Source organism: Papaver somniferum, unplaced genomic scaffold (genome assembly GCF_003573695.1).
Source record: "Papaver somniferum cultivar HN1 unplaced genomic scaffold, ASM357369v1 unplaced-scaffold_139, whole genome shotgun sequence".
NCBI classification, from domain to species: Eukaryota; Viridiplantae; Streptophyta; class Magnoliopsida; order Ranunculales; family Papaveraceae; genus Papaver; species Papaver somniferum.
Window position 1 is genome coordinate 1,438,390 of NW_020623156.1, and position 8,963 is coordinate 1,447,352.

General features: G+C 37.5%; 1 pseudogene; it reads left to right on the top strand.

Moving 5' to 3' along the window:
• The first annotated feature begins 4,187 nt into the window (after positions 1 to 4,187).
• Positions 4,188 to 5,804, top strand: LOC113335239 (annotated as a pseudogene).
• Positions 5,805 to 8,963: the final 3,159 nt, after the last annotated feature.

Consider the following 8,963-nt stretch of genomic DNA (forward strand, 5'->3'; position numbering starts at 1 on the left):
AAAAAAAAAAAAAAAAAGACCGGACCAGTTAGACCAATCGGAATAAGTATTAACACTTGTATAGCAATATGCGTGTGTTCTCCCTGTTTTCGTCGCCTAAGCAAGCGTGGAATGCAGGACCCGTGGGAACTATCGTGTAATCTGCTGACAAGAAGCATGCGCTTGGATCAAAAAGATCTATTCATGCCGTTAAGTTAAAAAAAAAAATTGTTATTGTTCTGTGTAGTGAACTGCTGGTTCCCTTGTATTTGCCAGTTTGTTGATCTAGATTTAAGTTATTGACCACCGGTTCCCTTGTATATGCCAGTTGTGTTGATATTAGTCAGACCGGTATCTCAGTCCATTAGGATAGGTTCATTCTGGCAGTGGCCTTCAGACAGATATGTGAAACATCGATCATTTGGTTAACATCAAAACCATCTACATTTTTCTATTTCCATCTCCTTTTTCTATCCATATGATTAGTTTGACTCCGAATATGATGTCCATAGTGTAACTATCTGAGTAGAGCTCTGTCACTTTATATGGATTTTAGTATGCTTGAGTGCAAACTCGTGTACAACAATTGTAATTTCGCATCAGAGTACTTCCTCCTATAGTCAATAAGTATGCCAACCAAGGAGATTCTTTAGTGCCTTCCAAGGTTCTGCATAGATAAGCTAGGGTCTGGAGTAATGGTTTTGTGGGCACACCTCTGGTAAACCCTCCCGAGATTAACTCGGTTTTATTTATTTTTTATTAGTTTTGCTCGAGGACTAGCAAATAATAAGTTTGGGGGTATTTGATAGACACATTTTTGTGTCTAATTTGTCCTCAATGTCCGTATTGTTGGAACTCTATTTTTGTACTAATATTGTGTTTTTATGTATTTTTAGGAAATAAACATTTTTCGAAAATTCGGCTCGAAAAGTTGATTTTGGCACCCGGAGGACAAGTGTTATTCGGACTCTCGCTTTTGGATAAGGGGTAACCTAATTACTAAGGGGCACCCCCATGTCACCCCCAAGGCAGCTGCTATTCGCACCCCTACTCTGGATAGGGGGCTACCAGTTTCTTCCCCATTTGAACCGAGTTTTGGCGGGAAAAATAGTTCTTCACCTGCGTAATTGTTGAAGCAAATTTTGGACGTCATATAAGGAGATTCAAGGGCTAGTTTTCATTGGGTTGGACCTGCTATAGCCTAACAGGGATGGTATGGGTGTTCGAATCGAGTTATTTGGGCTGGATAATCGTGAGATGCAAAATAGGGAAGATATCCTCAAAACAGGGAAGATATTCTATTCTCGGAATTTTTGGATGGAAGATACGTGCATGGGTCGACTGTATTGGTTGGAAACAAATTCTACAGCTCAGAGAAGACGCGTGAAAGAGATAAACCAGGAAACAAATCCTGTAACAAGTCAGAAGAATAAAAAAATATATCGGGAATATTTTCATTCACTGCCGAGTAATGGGAAGATTTTTTGGATTAATGAGAAGTTATTCTTGGTCCAAAGGTGTATAAATATAACTCTTGGGTTAGCATAGAGGGGTGTCGAGAGTTTGGGGTCGAGAGGAGGTCCAGAGAAGCAGAAATCAAGAGTTGATGAAACTCTGTTGCTGCTGCTGCTGCTGATGAAGAACACCAAGAACACGAAGAACGGACTTGCAAGGACAGTCGTTTATCAACGGTGTCTAACACGCACAGCCGTGGGTCGCAGTGCAGTCTAAACAGCAGCAACACTTGTCTCTTATCGTTCATTCTGTGACGCTTTTTGTGCGTCGCAGATTATAGTTTTACACCATTTTCTACTTTTCTCTCCATTGTAAACACCATTTGAGCTATAAAAATATATTTTGAGCGTGTTTTCTACATGAGGAGGTAAACCCCAACACTGGGACGACGGAGGAGGTCGAATTTCATCCATGTGGTAATTTCATTAATTCTTTTATTTACTTTTTGCACTAATTTTAATTGAATTAAGATTTTAAATTAATTACTTGTGATTTCATTTGATGAAGTATGCTTAGTCCTAGGGATTTTTGATATGCCATGCTTAAGAAATACATGTAATATTTTATAAAATCTATCTTGGCAATAAACTAGAGTTAATATTTGTTTTGTTCTTGAACTATAATTGCTAGAATTAATTTCTGAACCATTTGAAAATGAAAAAAAATGGCCGAATCTTTAGTCCCAGTACTCTTGCCCATAATGTTAATGTTTTTTTGTATATATTTGTTTTCTATTAAGTCTAAAAAATTATCCTTCACAAGTCCGAGAGTTTGAACCTCATTACTACAACAACAATCAAAAACTTAATCAATAGCCACATCTTTTGTAACTTCCAAGGAATATTTTTTGGCTTAGGAATTGCATCATTGCCTCCAAGTAATGGAGAATGATCTGAATCTATTCTCAAACCAACTTTATAACTCCAATCTTCATTTTTCTGAAACCACAATTGGTTGTACACAACTCTATCAAGATTACACAAAATTCTTCTATTACCATGCTGACAATTAGACCACGAATGTTGCAAACCAGTTTTGGGAGCTTGTATCAATTCACAAATTGCTAAACAAGTGTTAAATTCTTGCATTGCCTTTCCATTAACTGCTCTTCCACCAATTTTCTCTTCATAAGAAGTAATGGAATTAAAATTACCAATTGCCATCCCATGGCTGTTTCAAGTCACTTATAAGCTCCATTTCTGTCCATAGAAATCTCCTTTGAACAACACCTATATGAGCATGAACACCAGAAACAAGAAATCCACCTACACTTACTGTGATCATCTGACTTGACATAGAAACCACAGTTGGTTCTGGTAGAGTCTTATTCGAAAAAGGCCATATGTTTCCTTTCTTATTTGAAACTGAATTGTGTATAACTTTATTTTGCATACCAGGTAAATTTAATTTATTGCAAAAGGAAGAAGTACAAAAAAATTTAGGTTCAGCTATAAAAACTATTGAAGGCTGAAACTGATTTATTAAGGATCTTAATTTATTTTGAGCCTTAACTCTCTTAAGGCCCCTTAAGTTCCAGTAGAGAACTTTCATTGTTGAGGTTGGAGACCCTTAGTGCCTCCTTTGTTTTGATTTTTCCTAAAATTATATTTGACAGGATTTTGTTGAGATGTTACCTTTGGAACTCCAACAATTTGTGATGCAATAGAAGAAGATCCTTGTTTTGTTGATGAAGGCTTTGAGATGATTTTAGACCATGAAGTAGTTGAAATTTTCTCTTCAGTCATTGTACCTTCTTTTCCATTAATGTACTTGATAACACTATTTTCCAGAGCATTGTCCTCCATAATTTGTAATTCTTTAGCTGAAGATAGTGTAACACTATCTTCATGCATTTCAATAATATTTTCAACATCATTTGTATCCTGTAAGGAGCCAAACATTCCTGTATTAATATTGATTGTATCCCCCAATTGATGACCTACTCCAACAGATTGATTAAAATGCATAACAGGAGTCTCACAATGTTCAACCTCTCTTGAAGATGTATTTGAAGAAAACCCTTTTGCTTGACTGCTAGAGCCTAGTGATGGGTCACAAATATCAAATTTCACGCTGTTTGAAGTATTAGTGCTTTTTGGTGTAGTACTAACTGTTTGTTTTGGAACTGGTTCCTTTGGAGAAGAATTCTTGACTCTGCACTCAATCTTCAGATGCCCAACAATTTTTACAGTGGTCACAAAACTTTGGAGGTTTTGTTAAGATCACACTTTGCATAAAACCTCCAAACTTGGTTTTAATCCATAGTTTGTTTGGGATTTTGTTTGCAAGATCAATATTCACCAAAACTCTGGTATAATAACCATTATCATAATTCAGAGTTGCTTCATCAACTTTTATTGTTGTTCCTAAAGCTCTGCAAATTGTGAAAAGAGTTTTTTCATCCCAATACTCCAAACTCAGTCCAGGAAGGTGAACCCATATCATTGCTGATGAAGTTTTATGATTTTCTGGCCTAAAATCAGGGATCCAATTTCGAATCCAAAAAACTTGATCTCCATCTTCCCATTTACCGGCCTTAATTCCCATTCTATCTTTATCATTATCAAGCTTAATAGTAAAGAAACTTTTACCTAAGGGAATCATTTTACATTGACCTTCAAGTTTCCATTAATTCTTTAGATTTAAAACCACTTCAGAAAATTTCAATCGAGTTAAATCCAAACGACCAATTAATGAGAATTTCCAAGCATCACAACGTTCTTCAGTATTATTTATTAGAACAATAGACGGACTCTCCACTGGAGAATTACTCAAATCAACAACTGATGAATCCATTTCTGGGTTCAAAAACTTGATAAGAGTGAGGAGAAGGCTGATGTTATTTGCTGGAATGCAATGATTGATGGGTATTTGAAATCTGGGGATTTGGATTGTGCTATTGGTTTGTTTGAGAGTATGCCGGATAAGAATAGTGGGTCTTGGAATGCTATGATTTCTGGGTACGCCAAATCTGGGAAGATTGAAATTGCTCAGGAGTTTTTTAACAAGATGCCTGAAAGAGATGATGTCTCTTGGAGTGCCATGATTGATGGGTATATAAAGGGTAGTTATTTCAAGGAGGCTTTGAGGGTTTTTCATGAAATGCAAATGGAAGGAGTTCGATGAGTATTCATGATTGATGGGTATATAAAGGGTAGTGTTTTAGCTGCTTGTGCGAACGTGGGTGCTCTTGATCAAGGTAGATGGATTCATGCTTATCTTAAAAAGAATTCAATGAGTATTGATGCGGTTTTAGGTACATCTTTAGTTGATATGTACGCGAAATGTGGGCGCTTAGATATGGCATGGGATGTTTTCGAAAAAATGAAAAGGAAAGAATTGTTTACTTGGAATGCAATGGTAGGAGGACTAGCAATGCACGGGCGAGCTGAGGATGCTATTGAATTGTTCTTGAAGATGGAAAAGGGGAAGGTTAAACCAGATGGAATCACATTTGTTGGTGTTTTGAATGCTTGTGCTCATGCAGGATTTATCGACAAAGCACTTCACTTCTTTGATGCTATGGAAAATGTTTATGGGATAGAACCAAAAGTAGAGCATTTCTGTTGCGTGGTTGATCTGCTTGGTAGAGCAGGATTCTTAAATGAAGCCGAACAACTTATCAAAGCAATGCCTATACAACCTAATTCAGCAGTTTGGGGGTCTCTTCTAGGTGGTTGCAGGATTCATGGAAATGTCGAATTGGGCGAGAAGGTAGGGAAGCTTTTACATGAGATGGAACCAAATAATAGTGGTAGATATTCCCTTTTATCAAACATCTATGCAGGAGCAGGTAGATGGGATGATGTTGCAGAAATACAGAAATTGATGAAAGATAGAGGAATTAAGACAACCCCAGGTTGTAGCTTAATCGATCTGGATGGCTTGATTCATGAATTTGTAATGGGAGATGGATCACATCCACAATCGAAAGAGATTCGTCTAATGCTGGACGAGATTATAGAGAAGTTGAAATCAGAAGCAGGTTATGTCCCGAAAACCAACGAAGTATTGTTTGATATTGACGAAGAGGAGAAAGAAACAGCACTTTGTCACCACAGTGAGAAACTTGCTATTGCTTTTGGTTTTCTGAACACAAGTCCTGGAACAACCATACGCATTGTAAAGAATCTGCGAGTTTGTGAAGATTGTCATACGGCAACCAAGCTAATTTCGCGCGTATATAATCGTGAAATAATCGTCAGAGACCGTGTTCGGTTCCATCAGTTTAGGAATGGGAATTGTTCTTGTATGGATTTTTGGTAGTTCAAGTAGTTAGAGTTGAACATCGAGATTCAAGGGGTATTAGCCAGAAGTAAGAAAGTCATATTTAAGTGATAAATGTACAACAATGACACTCCAAATGATGGAAAGAAAATGCAGAAACACTCATCGTATGAACCGAACTGTGTACAATAATTTCACTTGTTTTCCTAACAGATGAAAGAAGCCAGTTATGAGGATGTTGTATTGCAAACAGTTTTGCTGTATTTTTCGATCTTACATCCAGATTGTTTTTAGACATTCAGTGTTCACATTTTCAAGCTTCACTTATCTAAAAACAGATTAGCAGGGACAAGAGGAGAACTCCAAAATCCGTGGAATGCCAGTTCCAATTATATCCTGCAGGCGCAGACCAAAAAGACCTTGTAAGTAAAATGATTCCAGATTCAGTGAGTAATTTGACTGTAAATATTTCTTTGGATGTTAATTAAAACAATATTCAACTGTGTTTTTCTTACTTTGTAATGAACCCACACAGATTTATTCTATTGAATACGATACTTTCCCGTGGTTATCGTTTTCTAATGAAGCAGTAAAACTGCAGAATCTGAAGTTAGAATTGAGCCAACTTGTAATTAACCGGTTGATTTGCTTAGCTATCTTGAAGCCAGGGTGTTATAACTCATGTAAATGTACTCGACAGATCCCATATGTTCCATTAATTTGTTACCTGTCGGAGTTGAGAAGAGTAGAAGAAAGGCATGTATAAATAAGCTATTGTGGTTTCTGGTTGATTGCTTTTGTTTGCAGGACCGAGTCTCTTCTTTTTTCCTCTGTTTCCCATTAACAAAAGTGATTCCAATGAATTTGAGAAGGGCATTGAAAGCTAGGAGTACTGGAACAGCAACACCATATAACTTAGACATCTGGCCACCCTGGTTTCTCCTCAACAGTCTTTTTCCTCTCATGAATTTGAACAATGTGCCACAAATAGTACGCATCTCACTTTAAGCCACTTAAACGCCTCAATTCTGCCTGTTTGCTCATATGCAGGTTTCATTCCAAATTGTCAACCCTTGAGCGGATGATTCAGGTCTGAGCCAGAGGAGCCCGAGTACACTGAAAATGAGAAGAACCCAGGTGTGGTTTTCCTGCAAACTATCACCAGTCATCTTCAAACACATCTTAATGCGCTATCAGAGAGAATATTTCTAAACATTCTGCCAATTAATGACAGATTTTCTTGGACAGAGAGACTGTCCTGATCGTTGGAAGCATTTTAGGCTACTGGTTTCCTACAAACCAGGCTTTCTCTATTGGGTATCATCAGTAGCTAGTAGGCGGATCAATGTAACTCGATTGGTTGCTGGGTTTTTGTGAGAGACCTGTGTCAGTGCTTCGGGGTTTCACTTTCACTGTCTTCCCGGTGCTGATAATGTGGGGTTCTGTAGTCTTCAACATGTTCATGAATTTCTCACCCTCTAAATTACAGAAACATAAGCTGGATGATTACATTTATTTGGACGTACCGTGACTGTATTGATTTCGGAAGTTATTCAGGTATTTTATTCTTTGAGCAGCACCTGTAGAACAATTTCTTTGATATTACATTAACATGGATTCGAACACACAGCTCAGTGAAATCGAATGAGAATAAGGAATAAAGTTCTGAGCCGTATCATACAAAGGGCAGCTATGTCATTATACATATCTGGACCTCTGGATTTTCCGGATGGACCCTATTATAACTACTCGTTTGGGCCTTGGACCAAACAATAAATTTCCTTATTTTTTCTTTTTCTTTCCTAGCAAGAAGGCCAAATTTTGCTTAAAAGGAGAAACCAGAAGGGAATTCCTAGAGTTAAACTCTGGAGCAGTGGAAGGAATTAGAACGTAATCGTAGAAAAGCAGATTATCGTAAAAAGCTATTGCATGACAGATAACTTGAATCTAGAGTTAAAACAGGTTTGTATTCTTAATTGATTTCTGTTTCAAAAATTGCATTATGTGTTCTTCTACTTCTAATTAGATATTTGATGTCATTGTGAACTCCTAACAGCTTTCAAGACTCTATAATCCTATATATATATATATGCTGCCTTTGTAGTGCTTCTTGCTGGGTTTTAGGGCACACAGATATGTGTCTGGGTACTGTTCTGAGATAAAGAAACTAGGGGATTTTTATAATTAGCTAGGCCTAGGAGAGTGATCATTCACGAGTAGTAGTATTTAAGAAATAGAATTGTTGACTATTGATCCCTGGTGGTGACATTTATTTGGCTAACTCTTGAAATTTGGGTTGGAAGGAGGAAGCTGCAGAGCCTGCATTGTCTTAGCTTTGCATACAATAGAGCAATTGGGTCTAGTAATCACCCTGCCCAATTAAATATATGTAGGCTGCATGGTCACCCTGCCCAATAAAATCCTTCGGGAGAAACTTTCCTCGTAGGCATATCCTGCGGACGAGTGATATATTGTTTATACAAAAGCAATTTTTGTTGTATTCTTGGGACTTTTTTTTACGTATTGGCAGTTAATTCAACAAGTAATGGAACTGGAAATGTGCAGTCAGGGAGAACTTGAGAAGTGCAAAAAAGGAACATGAGAAAACAGAAGATAATTTGAAGTCTCTTCAGAATGCTGGACAATTAGTAGGAGAAGTTCTTAGTCATCTGGACAATGAGCGGTGTAAGTATGTATCCTCTCTCTTGCACTTTTTAGAGTCAATGCATGTTTACTACAAGCAACTGAAGCAGGCAGTAAGTTTTTTTGGCCTATTAAAGGGAGAAAATACTAGCAAACTAATTTTAATAATGATTACTCGTTTCAGTAATAGTTAAGGTGAGTGGTGGACCGAGGCATGTTGTTGGATCAGTGTAAAAATTTAAAGTTCTGCGATCTGTTTCCATCCAGCCTTGCATCATTTTCATTGATGAGATCGATGCCATTGCTGGACGTCGATTTAGCGAGGGTACGAGTTCTGATCGAGAGATTCAAAGAACGCTGATGGAACTGCTTAGTCAGCTCGATGGGTTTGACCAACTAGGGAAGGTATGGACCTAAGAAGCTGTTGTAAACTTGCTAATAAGATATGAAAAATGATTCTGAATTCTTTGTTATAAACTGAGTTGTAGGTTAAAATAATTATGGCAACAAATAGGCCTGATGTGTTGGATCCTGCGCTTCTCCGCCCAGGCCGAATAGACAGAAAAATCGAGATCCCATTGCCAAATGAGCAGTCAAGA